Source organism: Moschus berezovskii, chromosome 24 (genome assembly GCF_049115385.1).
Source record: "Moschus berezovskii isolate FMDL1 chromosome 24, NW_MosBer_1.0, whole genome shotgun sequence".
NCBI classification, from domain to species: domain Eukaryota; kingdom Metazoa; phylum Chordata; class Mammalia; order Artiodactyla; family Moschidae; genus Moschus; species Moschus berezovskii.
The window spans coordinates 48,952,141-48,965,829 of NC_142483.1; the positions used below are offsets into that span (position 1 = coordinate 48,952,141).

A 13,689-nucleotide genomic window follows, 5' to 3' on the forward strand; every position below is an offset into this window, starting at 1 on the left:
AATTTTTTCATCTTCAGATTTGGAAAAAGCCAGAATATTTAACTAGATTAAGAACTAAAATTAAGAAAGTTTCTTTCACTTGTTTCCCCCAACTCTTTATTTTGAAAACTTTCAAAGCTAAGAAGTTAAATGAGTACTACCATAACCATCATAGAACCTTTACCGGGATTCACCCATTTTAATCACCTGCCGCACCTGTTTGATCTCTATGGAGACAAAGAGAGGTTGAGAGAGGTGCCTTTGGGGTGCCTAAGTGGGACTGCCAAATGTCCATTTTTCTAAGTCAATGGGCCAGTGTTTTTCCTATCAATGTGAGTGCTCTTTATATTTTAAGACTATACTATGAACCATGAATTGGCAGATACTTTTGTCCCATTTTCTGTTTTCACTTTCATTTATCATGAATGTTGGCATCCAAACTCGTAATTTTCAGTTAGGTAAACCTATTAACTACTACCTTTGTGAATTATTTTATGTCAGAAAGGACTTTGATATACTCTAGGCTGTGGGGAACACATCATATTCCATACCTCTGGCCCCAAAGATTGGTCATGAGCAAACATCTGTTCCAAGACGGCCCAGTAAAAGTCAATCTCAGGACCCTGTGGTCACTGCTGGAAGCAGCTGTCCCCTCTCTCTCAGAGCTTCAGTTGGCGGGTTGGAAATGTGGATATGTTCATCGCTGTCTTGTTACTGTTAGGAAGAATCTGCTGGATGATAAAGCCAACATAAAGAAAAGCAGAACCCACTGATGATGAAACACAAACACTCCTGATGACATAGCTCAGGAACCCAGATCCCATCACACCCAAACTCCCGGCCTTTTCATTACATAAGGCAGTAAATTCCCTTTCATATTTACTGCAGTTTGATTTGAGTTTTCATCATTTGCAACTTTAAGAATTGGGCAGTGGGGACTTCCCTGGCGGTTAATCTCTGGTCAGAGAACTAAGACCCCAGATACCATGCGGCATAGCCAAAATTGAAAAAAAAAAAAAAAGACAATGAAGAAAATGAGATTTAATCTCACCCTGAAAGGAGGACGTTCCCACCACCTCTGCCTCAAAGGCCTATGTCCAGGCTGCACACACACACCCTGTAGAGGGTCTCTGCCTGATTTGGACACTGTCATTGTCCAGCTCAGTGTGGCTCCCCAGTGGTCTCCAGACAACAGTTATTTGGAGAGGAACCAAGAAGGACAGCATGACAGAGAATGACAGGACAGAAGGATCTGGAGGGTGAAGAGCCCAATTCTCCCCACACTTTGGACTTGTCTCAGCTCTGATTCCATGTGGTGGTTCTGAATCCAGACATGCCTGCCTTCAGACATTTGTTTTTCCTATGACCTGGGCAGATTTCTTACTCTCTCTCTGTCCTTTCAACACTCTCAAAAGAAAATGCACAATGAAGCCAACAATACCTACTTCTGAGAGAATGTTGTGAACATTAAATAAGAAAATTATGTTATATGAAAGCACACTCTGGCTTTCATCTTAGAGTTCTCTGGAGAGAACCAAACAGGAGATATACATACATATCATATTCAGTTCAGTACAGTCGCTCAGTCGTGACCGACTCTTTGCGACCCCATGAGTCACAGCACGCCAGGCCTCCCTGTCCATCACCAACTCCCGGAGTTCACTCAAACTCATGTCCAGAGAGTCGGTGATGCCATCCAGCCATCTCACTCTCTGTCGTCCCCTTCTCCTCCTGCCCCCAATCCGTCCCAGCATCAGGGTCTTTTCCAGTGAGTCAACTCTTCACATGAGGTGGCCAAAGTACTGGAGTTTCAGCTTTAGCATCAGTCCTTCCAATGAACACCCAGGATCTATCTCCTTTAGAATGGACTGGTTGGATCTCCTTGTGGTACAAGGGACTCTCAAGAGTCTTCTCCAGCACCACAGTTCAAAAGCATCAATTCTTTGGCAATCAGCTTTCTTCACAGTCCAACTCTCACATCCATACATGATCACGGGAAAAACCATAGCCTTGACTAGACGGACCTTGGTTGGCAAAGTACTGTCTCTGCTTTTTAATATACTATGTAGGTTGGTCATAACTTTCCTTCCAAGGAGTAAGCGTCTTTTAATTTCATGGCTGCAATCAGCATCTGAAGTGATTTTGGAGCTCAAAAAATTAAAGTCAGCCACTGTTTCCACTGTTTCCCCATCTATTTCCCATGAAGTGATGGGACCAGATGCCATGATCTTTGTTTTCTGAATGTTGAGCTTCAAGCCAACCTTTTCACTCTCCTCTTTCACTTTCATCAAGAAGCTTTTGAGTTCCTCTTCACTTTCTGCCATAAGGGTGGTGTCATCTGCATATCTGAGGTTATTGATATTTCTCCCGGCAATCTTGATTCCAGCTTGTGCTTCTTCCAGCCCAGCGTTCCTCATGATGTACTCTGCACAGAAGTTAAATAAGCAGGGTGACAATATACAACCTTGACGAACTCCTTTTCCTATTTGGAACCAGTCTGTTGTTCCAGGTCCAGTTCTAACTGTTGCTTCCTGACCTGCATACAGGTTTCTCAAGAGGCAGGTCAGGTGGTCTGGTATTCCCATCTCTTTCAGAATGTTCCACAGTTTATTGTGATCCACACAGTCAAAGGCTTTGGCACAGTCAATGAAGCAGAAATAGATGTTTTTATGGAACTCTCTTGCTTTCTCCATGATTCAGCGGATGTTGGCAATTTGATCTCTGGTGCCTCTGCCTTTTCTAAAACCTGCTTGAACATCTGGAAGTTCACGGTTCACATATTGCTGAAGCCTGGCTTGGAGATTTTTGAGCATGACTTTACTAGCGTGTGAGATGAGTGCAATTGTGCAGTAGTTTGAGCATTCTTTGGCACTGTCTTTCTTTGAGATTGGAATGAAGACTGACCTTTTCTAGTCCTGTGACCACTGATGAGTTTTCCAAATTTGCTGGCATAATGAGTGCAGCACTTTCACAGCATCATCTTTCAGGATTTGAAATAGCTCAATTGGAATTCCAACACCTCCACTAGCTTTGTTTGCAGTGATGCTTTCTAAGGCCCACTTGACTTCACATTCCAAAATGTCTGGCTCTAGGTGAGTGATCACGCCATCATGATTATCTTGGTCATGAAGATCTTTTTTGTACAGTTCTTCTGTGTATTCTTGCCACCTCTTTTTAATATATTCTGCTTCTGTTAGGTCCACACCATTTCTGTCCTTTATCGAGCCCATCTTTGCATGAAATGTTCCCTTGGTATCTCTAATTTTCTTGAAGAGATCTCTTGTTTTTCCTATTCTGTTGTTTTCCTCTATTTCTTTGCATTGATCGCTGAGGAAGGCTTTCTTATCTCTCCTTGCTATTCTTTGGAACTCTGAATTCAGATGCTTATATCTTTCCTTTTCTCCTTTGCTTTTCGCTTCTCTTCTTTTCACGGCTATTTGTAAAGCCTCCTCAGACAGCCATTTTAATATATATACACACATATATGAGATTTAAGACATTGGTTCTTGTGATTATATGAACTGGCCAGTCTGAAATCTACAATTCAGTCTACAGACAAAATTCCCTCTTCTTCAGCAGAAGTCAGTGTTCTTCTTAAACGCCTTCAAATGACTGGATGAGACCCACTCACATTATGGAGAGTAATCTGTTTTACTCAAAACCCACTGATTTAAATGCTAATAACAACTTAAAAGAGGCTTCCCTGGTGGCTCAGCAGTACAGAATCCACCTGCCAATGCAAGAGACACAGGTTCAATCCCTGAGTTGGGAAGATCCCCTGGAAAAGGGCCCGGGAACCCACTTGTCTGGGAAATCCCATGGACAGAGGAGCCTGGCAGGCTACAGTCCATGGAGTCACAAAGAATCGGACAGGACTTAGCGACTAAACAACAAGGATATCAACTTAAAAAAATACCTCTATAACAACATTTAAACTGGTGTTTGACCAAACAACTGGATACCACAGCCTGGCCAAGTTGACATAGAAAATTAACCATTACAGGATCCAGTGCAATGTAGACATTCTAATACAGGTTGGTTGATTTGAAGTGAATTCAGTTTCTCCCAACAAACTCAACAGCAGTCTTAGGGTATGCTTTGAAGAGTACCCTAACCATTATCTGGTAATTAACAACAGAGCACTTTACAGGTGGTAAAACCCTTTCTTACATAGGACTCCTTTGCAGGAGACTGGGTGCCGGGGTGTGGCAGGAGGGCTTACTGGCCTCATTTTACAGAAGAAAAACATGAGGCTTAGTGAGAGGCAAACCCATTAACAGCTCACTATAGTCTCCTGTGACAGGTGCATGGATAGGAAGGCAAAGGGAGGACAAAGTCCCCTGTGTTCTTGCTTTGGTTCCAGTAAAGAAGTTTGGATGTCTGGTGTCCATCCCTTTATTACCTGTGTCTTGGGCTCTTTTAATAATTATCTCACATCTGGTTTTTCCCGTGGTCATGTATGGATGTGAGAGTTGGACTGTGAAGAAAGCTGATCGCCGAAGAATTGATGCTTTTGAACTGTGGTGTTGGAGAAGACTCTTGAGAGTCCCTTGTACCGCAAGGAGATCCAACCAGTCCATTCTAAGGGAGATCGATCCTGGGTGTTCATTGGAAGGACTGATGCTAAAGCTGAGACTGCAAAACTTTGGCCACCTCATGCGACGAGTTGACTCACTGGAAAAGATTCTAATGCTGGGAAGGGTTGGGGGCGGGAGGAGAAGGGGACGACAGAGAATGAGATGGCTGGATGGCATCACTGACTCTGTGGACTTGAGTCTGAGTGAACTCAGGGAGTTGGTAATGGACAGGGAGGCCTGGCGTGCTGTGATTCATGGGGTCGCAGAGAGTCGGACACAACTGAGCAACTGAACTGAACTGAACTGAACTGAGCAGATTAGTTACTTAATTTCAGTTTTCCGGTTAGATAAGGAGTACTCTTTGTCTTTTACCCTGGGGGCCTTGATATGCCTCAGGTGGTCCCCAAAGCCCAGGGATTTAGACTTCTTCCTGCCCAGAGTTTCCTTATCTGACCTATTAACCACTAAAGCAGGAGTCACAGACCCAAATACTGACAAAGGCCAGGTAAGTGACTTACGGGAGTAAGGAAGCTGGTAGGGCAATGGAGGTCTTCAGCAAACTGGAGCAAGCATATTCCATCATAAGACAATAGCTACAATGCATCTCTAAGACACAGTGACTTTGGGTAGCTTAGGACTTTTAATATCTGAAAATAGGGATTTTAAATGAAATAGCCTGATTTAAATTGGCTCGCCGCAACTAGAGAAAAATAATGAAGACCCAGCACAGCCAAAAAATATATATATATATAACTAAATAAATAAATATTAAAAAAAAAACACTGTGAGAGCCAGATAAAAGTCATCTTCAGCTAATCATTCCTGCCTGGTGTTAAAAGAGAAAATAAAGTGTGCTTTTGCATGACTAGCTTGACACATATACCATCTATCCACTTGTAAATGAAGGAGGCAAGAATTACTATATTTGCCTATTTCTTAGTGCAAGGTTAGAGGAGGATCTTGCCTGGAAGATGCAGAAGCAAAGAAAATGGGGACCTGGTTTCCCAACATTTCCACCAGGCTTTCCATGGAAGACATTGCTTAAGTGTTGTCTACTCCCTTGCAATGTCTAACAAGAACAGCCTTAAATGTTGTTTCTCTAATTGATCAGTCACTACTGATGCTTTTTCTCCTAGGTTGTGGAACCTCCCCCAGGAAGGTACATCTGTAACCATCACTTGAACTGGAGTCCTTTCAGCTAAGAGCCTCTGCATCTAGAACAAGGATGATTCACCGGGTCAGCTGCACCAACCCAGGAGGGGAAGAGCGAGCACCGCCCTGGAGAGTTCCCAGCATGGGGCATGTTCTTCTCACTTCTCAGCTGAAGACAACCACTTGTTGCTGGAGTCTCTCCGGGCTGTGTACACAGTCCCGGGCAGGAAACAGAACCACTCCCTCCCTCGGCCCCTCTACAGGGAAATGTAAACCCAGACTCTTCAAGGTGGAGGACACTGCCCTGCAGTATCACTGAGTTCTCTCTCAGTACCTCCTAAGGTTAACAGTTTTCCCCAATTTTTTCTTTTTTGGTTCATTTTTCCCCAGCACAAGTTCTGTGGTCCTCACATGCCCATCACTTACTTGCCTGATATGAGTCACATCTCCTGCCAGGAGAGAGAAGGAAACTCTGAGAATGCAGGTGTCCAGCTGCCACCCCTCAGAGCCCCCTCATCTCAGAGCATGCTCTGCTCCTTCTCCAAATCCTCCCTGCCTCCTCAATCTGAGATTACCCTGGATGGGGAGGAATAGGCATGTAGATTACAAAATCATTTCCAAGGATCCCACACCGTTTGACTGAAGACTGGAGGCAGGGCTAGTGAAAGACCCTGGCTTCACTGAGCTCACCATCTAATCAGGGAAACTAACATGAACAATGAACTTACATCTGGAAGGCCCTTAGTCTCCCTCCCATTGGTGTGGATGAGTGAATCCAGAGTGGGGAAGGGGTTTCTGCCAGGCAACACTGAGGGACATTAACAGAAGGGATTTGTTGGGTAAACCAAAGTGGCTGCAGGAGACGCAGCATAAAATCTCTTAGCGTAAAGTCAAAAGATTATACTAGCCAGGGAGATTATCAAGCATGTTTGAATCTTTTTCAGGTGTCATAACAGAAGATCAATCCAAGTAGTGAAAGATGCCCACCTTTTAAAGAAAAAAGGTAGAACTGCAGAAAAGGAAAACCAGGACTTCCCGGCAGTCCAGCAGTTAAGACTCTGCACTTCCAATGCAATGGTGCAGGTTTGATCCCTGGTTCAGGAACTAGGATCCTGCAAGTTGCATGGTCTGGCCAAAAAAAAAAAAGAAAGAAAAGGAAAGCCTTCCTCCCTTTCCTCAACATGGAAAGCCTCTCCCTGTATCCACTTTCCAATGGTCTAGGGAGGGAGAGGGGAGAACGGAGACTAGTCAAAGACTCAACAATTTCCAAAGGTGGATGAGGAGTCTGAAGGCTTGTAATTTCTAGGAACAGAGTCATGACCCACGTAAGGAGGGAATATGGGTACACTGGAGACTCTAGAGTTTGACCTTTCTAAGGCTGAAATAAGTCCTACCCTCCAATCCCCATGCACCATGGTGTTGGTAGAGACCACATGGGAGCCTGGCCTTTTACTCCCACCAGGAGGTAGCAAGGCCCGCTGCCCCCACCCCACTGGGGTGATGTCCATGGAGGCCTGCCAGACGGTCAGGACTTTTGCCACTATCCAGTGATAACGAGGCCACTCGCTCTCTGCTGTGTCAGCGGTGGTCACATGGGGTGCAGTAACAAGGCTCTCCTACCTCTTCCCTCCTTCTGGACAAGGAGGTATCAGCAGAGGCTGGGTGGGAGCCAAAAACTTCACATACACCCATCAGTAACAGGGAGTTTCCTTCCTTAGGTGTCAAAAAGTGGGGAACCTGGACGACTTCCTTCACCAGCAGTAAGGAGGCAACATCACTCCTCCTGCTTGAATGACATCAAAGCAAGTCAGCCAAAATAGAAGGTGTGAATAAGATCCAGAGCCTTACAGTATCCGAAACGTCCAGGTTTCAATTAAAAATAATTCATCAGGGGACTTCCCTGGTGGTCCAGCAGCTAAGACTCCACGCTCCAAATGCAGGGGACCCAGGTTGGATCCATGGTCAGGAAACTAGATCCCACATGCCACAACTAAGACCCAGTGTAGCCAAATAAATTTTTTTAAGTCATTTACCATATCAAGAACCAGGAAAACCTCAAACAGAATTAAAAAATTTAACACCAAGATGTCAAAGATGTTAGACATCTTTGTCTGACAATGATTTAAAGCAACCATCATAAAAATGCTGGAACAAACAATTTCAAATAAGCTTGAAACAAATGAAAAAAGAGAAGCCCTCAGCAAGGAAATATGAAGTCTCAGCAAATACATTACAATTATAAAGAAGAAACAAATGGAAATTTTAGGACTAAAAAATACAATAGCCAAAACCAAACTCAGCAGATGAGCTAAACTGAAGAATGGAAGGGACAATAGAAAGAATCAGTGAATTTGAAGAGTAAACAACACAGAAACTTAAAAACAAAAAAATAGAGCCCTAGGGACATTCAAGACTATAATAAGAGATCTAACATTCAGGTCTTCTTCCTCAGAAGGAAAGGAAAAAGAGATCAAGTCTGAAAAGTACTTGAATGGCTGAAAGCTTCCCAAGTTTGGCAAAAGATACAAACGTACAGATCAAGAAGCCGAGTAAACTCCAAATGGGAGAACCAAAGAAATTCACATCAACACATAATAGTCAAACTTCTGAAAACTACAAGCAAAGAAAAAAACAATCTCAAAAGCAGCAAAAAGAGAAATGACAACTTACAGATGAGAAAAACAACTCAAATGACAGTGGGTTTCTGATTTTCTCCACTAGACACCAAAGGCCAGAAGGAAAGAGCTGAAAGAAAAGAACTCAACCCAGAATCCTACACCCAATGAAAACATCCTTCAGAAATGAATAGGAAATCAAGACATTGTCAACTGAAGACAACCTAAGACCATGTTGCTTGCACACCCAACCTAAAGAATGACTAAAGGAAGTTCTCTAAATGGAAAAGAAGCAACAAAACAAAAAACTCCAACACCACAGCGAGCAAAAATAGGGGTAAATATAATAAATTTTTCTTATCCTCTTTGAGTTTTCTAAATTAGGTGTGATAACTGAAACAAAAATTATAACACTGTCTCATGTGGCTCTAAATGGATATAGAAAATATATAATGGGGGGAGGACAGAAGGATGTAAAGGGAGACAAAGTTTCTATATTTCACTCAAACTGGTGAATGTCAACATCAGTTGACTGTGAAAAATTAGGTATACAAGGCAACAAGGCTTTGCTAAAAGATAAACTCAAAACATTATAAATAAATCAAAATTGATTTCTAAAAAGTGTTAAGTAGCCAATTTCCACAGGAAGACAGTAAACAGAAACCAGAAAAAAGAGAGAAAGAGAAAGAAAACAAAAGACACAATAGCAGACCTAAGTCCTGACATATCAATAATTACATTAAATGAAAATGGACTAAAAGTGCAAATTAAAAGATGACTGGCAGAGGGGATTTTAAAACATGACTAAATTATATTTCCAGAGACGGCAATGGCAACCCACTCCAGTACTCTTGTCTGGAATCCCATGGGCGGAGGAGCCTGGTAGGCTGCAGTCCATGGGGTCGCAAACAGTCAGACATGACTAAGCGACTTCACTTTTACTTTTTTCACTTGCATGCATTGGAGAAGGAAATGGCAACCCACTTCAGTGTTCTTCCCTGGAGAATCCCAGGGACAGGGGAGCCTGGTGGGCTGCCGTCTATGGGGTCACACAGAGTTGGACATGACTGAAACGACTTAGCAGTAGCAGCAGCAAGCCATATTTCATCTATAAGAAATTCACTTCAAATATAACCTAAGTCTTACATCTAATGCAAAAATTAGCTCAAAACATATCACAAATTTAAATGTAAAGCATGAAACCATAAGATTTTTAGGAAAAAAGCCTCAGTTCAGTTCAGTTCAGTTGCTCAGTCATGTCCGACTCTTTGCGACCCCATGAATCACAGCACGCCAGGCCTCCCCGTCCATCACCAACTCCCGGAGTTCACTCAAACTCATGTCCATCGAGTTGGTGATGCCATCCAGCCATCTCATTCTCGGTCGTCCCCTTCTCCTCCTGCCCCTAATCCTTCCCAGCATCAGACTGTTTTCCAGTGAGTCAACTCGTCGCATGAGGTGGCCAAAGTATTGCAGTTTCAGCTTTAGCATCAGTCCTTCCAATGAACACCCAGGATCGATCTCCTTTAGAATGGACTGGTTGGATCTCCTTGCAGTCCAAGGGACTCTCAAGAGTCTTCTCCAGCACCACAGTTCAAAAGCATCAATTCTTCGGCGATCAGTTTTCTTCACAGTCCAACTCTCACATCCATACATGACCACGGGAAAAACCATAGCCTTGACTAGACGGACCTTTGTTGGCAAAGTAATGTCTCTGCTTTTTAATCTACTATCTAGGTTGGTCATAACTTTCCTTCCAAGGAGTAAGCGTCTTTTAATTTCATGGCTGCAATCAGCATCTGCAGTGATTTTGGAGCCCCAAAAAATAAAGTCTGACACAGTTTCCACTGTTTTTCCATCTATTTCCCATGAAGTGATGGGACCAGATGCCATGATCTTTGTTTTCTGAATGTTGAGCTTCAAGCCAACCTTTTCACTCTCCTCTTTCACTTTCATCAAGAGGCTTTTGAGTTCCTCTTCACTTTCTGCCTAGGATAGTATTTTTAGGATCTAGGGTTAAGCAAAGAGTTCTCAGATTTGATACCAAATGTACAATCCGTAGAATGAAAAATCAACCCTACACACTGAACATCATCATATATAAAAGTTTTGCTCTGTAAAAGACTCTGTTAGGTGGGAATTTGCTGTATGACTCAGGGAACTCAAACCAGGGCTCTGTGACAACCTAGATGGGTGGGATGGAGTGGGAGGTGGGAGGGAGGTTCAAGAGGGAGGGGACATATGCATACCTACAGACAATTCATGTTGATGTATGGCAGAAATCAACACAATACGGTAAAGCAAATATCCTTCCATTAAAATATATATATATATATAAAGTCTTTGTGAAGATAAGAAGACAAGCTACACAGAGGGAGAAAATATTTGCACACAGCATATTCAACAAAGGACTAACAATAATATAATTTTTTAAGCTCTAAAATACTTAACAGCAAAAAAGGAAACAATTCAATTAGAAAATGGGCAGAATATATGAGAAGACATTTCACTAAAGATACATAGAAAGCAAACAAGCACAAGAAAAAAATGTTTCACATTGTTATCCAGTAGGAAAATTTGAATTAAAACCACAATGAGGTATTATTATACATCCACCAGAATGGCTAAAATAAGAAACATCCCCCAAATGCTTGCAAAGATATGGGTAAATTAGATCACCCATATATTTCTGGTGGTACAGACATTCTGGAAAGCAGTCTGCAATTTCTTTAAAAACTAAATAGGCAACTACCATATGGCCCAGCAATTGTACTCCTGGGAATTTATCCCAGAGAAATGAAAATTTATGTTACAGAATATCTGTATACAAATGTTCAAAGCAGTTGTATTTGTGGTAGCTCCCAAACTGGAAACAATCCAGGTGTTTTTCAACAGATGAATGCTTAAACCAACTGTGGCACTTCAATACCATGGACTACTTACTCAGTAGTAGAAAGAAAAGAAGCGTTGATACATGCAGCAACCTGGAAGAATCCCCAGAGAATTATGCCTAGTGAGAAACAAAACAGTACCAAAAGTCTATGGTTCTATCATATAATACTGTTCTGGAAACAACAAAATTATAGAAATGAGAGGGGGATAAATTAGGAGTCTGGGATTAAAATATACACACTACTATACATAAAATAGACAACCAACAAAAACCTACTGTACAGCACAAGAAACTATACTCAGTGTCTTATAATAAGCTATAATGGAAGAGAATGCAAAAAAGGAATATGTTTATATATAGCCATGAACAACTGAATCACTTTGCTATATAACCGAAACCAACACAACATTGTAAATCAACTATATTTCAATTAAAAAAAAATTTTTAATTACAGAAATGGATAACAGGTTAGTGGTTGCTGTGGTTAAGGAGAGGGTGTGGCCCTTAAAGACAACATCAGGGATCCCTGTGGTGATGAAAATGCTTTGCATCCTGTCTGTCAACATCACTCTTCTAGTTTGAACCATGGTTTGTAAGATGCTGCCATTTGTGGAAACCAGGTAGAAGGTACACAGGATCTCTCTGTACTGTTTCTTACAACTGCACATGAATCTACTATTAACTCCAAAAACTGGTAGAAAAATAAGTTGTGAAGCCTTAATTTAAAAAAACAACTCTTGGGAATTCCCTGGTGTTTCAGTGGTTAGGACTCTGTGCTTTCACTGCCAGAGGCCTGGGTTCAAATCCCGGTCAAGGAACTAAGATCATGTAAGCTGCACGATGAAGCCAAAAATAAAAAAAATTAAAAGCGCCTCTTGATACCACTTCCCCTTCTGTACACAATTCCATTTCTCTGTTCTCCTTCACAGAAAAACTCTTTTTAAAAAAGTTTTCTTCTCTAATTGCTCTCTTTCCATTTTCTCTGAAATGTACACCAATCAAACTTCTGCCCACATGATTTCACCAAAATAGCTGTGGCCAAGGTTACTGACAACACTGTTAACCCCAACGGTCAAGCCTCAGTTCTCATCTTAACCTATCGTCCGCATTCGACACAACTGATCTTTCTGTTCCTAGACTCACTCCTTCGGCTTGCTTCCAGAACTGCTCATTTTCTTGGTTTTTCTCTTATCTCACTGGATGTTCTTTCTCCGTTTCCTTTTCTGTCTCCACAATTTCCTAATGTTTTGGCATCCCAAAGCTCTGTCCTGATCATTCTATGGTCTGTCTATATGTAGGTGCTTATTCAGCTCCATGGATGTAAACATGCTCCATGTGCTGATGACTCTGAAATTTATATTCCCAGCCTTGATATCCCTCCCAAACTGCAGATTTGTATGTCCTATTGTTTCCCCAACATCTCCCTCTGCTTGTGTGTTAATAAATTTCTTGAAGTATTGTAAATAAAACGAACTTCCTGACTTCTACTCAAAACCTGCTCCTTCTCAATATTCCCCTTTTTGGCTTGTAGCATCTCGATCCTTCTACTTGCCCAGTTCCCAAGTCCAGACCATCCTAGACTCCTCTCTTTCTCTTCTGAGTAAAACAGGAGTCCTTGCAGGTGCTCAGCAGAGGCAGGACATGATGATGATTTAGATATTAACACGAAACCAGATAACTTTAATTAGATGCATTTCGTGTATCATAAAATTCATTGTTTTATAGCATATTCACTGAGTTGTGCAACCATTAACACCGGCAATTTTAGAACACTTTCATCACTTCAAAGAGAAACCCATTCCCCTTTAGACATCACTCTCCAATCTTCTCATCAACCTCCACCCTAGGCCTAAATAACCACTAATCCACTTTCTGTCTCTGTAGAGTTGCCTGTTGCTGTTCAGTCGCTAAGTTGTGAGTGATTCTTTGCACCCCATGGACTGCAGCACTGCCAGGTCCCTCTGTCTGCCTCTGTCTCCTGGAGTTTGCTCAAATTCATGTCCATGGTGATGCTACCTAACCGTCTCATCGTTTGTCACCCCACCTCCTTCTTTGCCTTCACTTTTTCCCAGCATCAGTGTCTTTTCCAATGATTCGGCTCTTTGCATCAGGTGGCCAAAGTATTGGAGTTTATTTGCCTACGCTGGAAATGCCATATAAATGAGACCTGTGATCTTTTTCAACTGTCTTCTTTCATGTAATATCATGTTTTCAAGATTGATCTGTGTTGCAGCATGCAGTATCAGTTGTTGTTAGGTCTCTACAGTCTCATGCCTGCAGCACGCCAGGCCTCCCTGTCCTTCTCCATCTCCTGGAGCCTGCTCAAACACATGTCCATTGAGTCGGTGATGCCATCCAACCATCTCATCCTCTGCTGTCCCCTTCTCCTCCTGCCTTCAATCTTCCCCAGCATCAGGGTCTTTTCAAATGAGTCAGTTCTTCGCATGAGGTGGACAAAGTATTGGAGTTTCAG

General features: G+C 42.2%; 1 long non-coding RNA gene across 2 annotated transcripts in view; it reads right to left on the reverse strand.

Annotated features, from left to right (window-relative positions):
• The window catches only part of LOC129548132 (uncharacterized), a 111,465-nt gene that overhangs the window by 42,729 nt on the left and 55,047 nt on the right, over positions 1-13,689 (reverse strand). The window contains exon 7 of one of the 2 annotated variants that reach the window (XR_016036234.1): positions 531-11,333. The exons of the other annotated variant lie outside the window; for it this stretch is intronic. This is a non-coding gene — a long non-coding RNA (uncharacterized LOC129548132). The remainder of the gene's footprint in view (positions 1-530; positions 11,334-13,689) is intronic. 2 annotated transcript variants of the gene reach the window in all.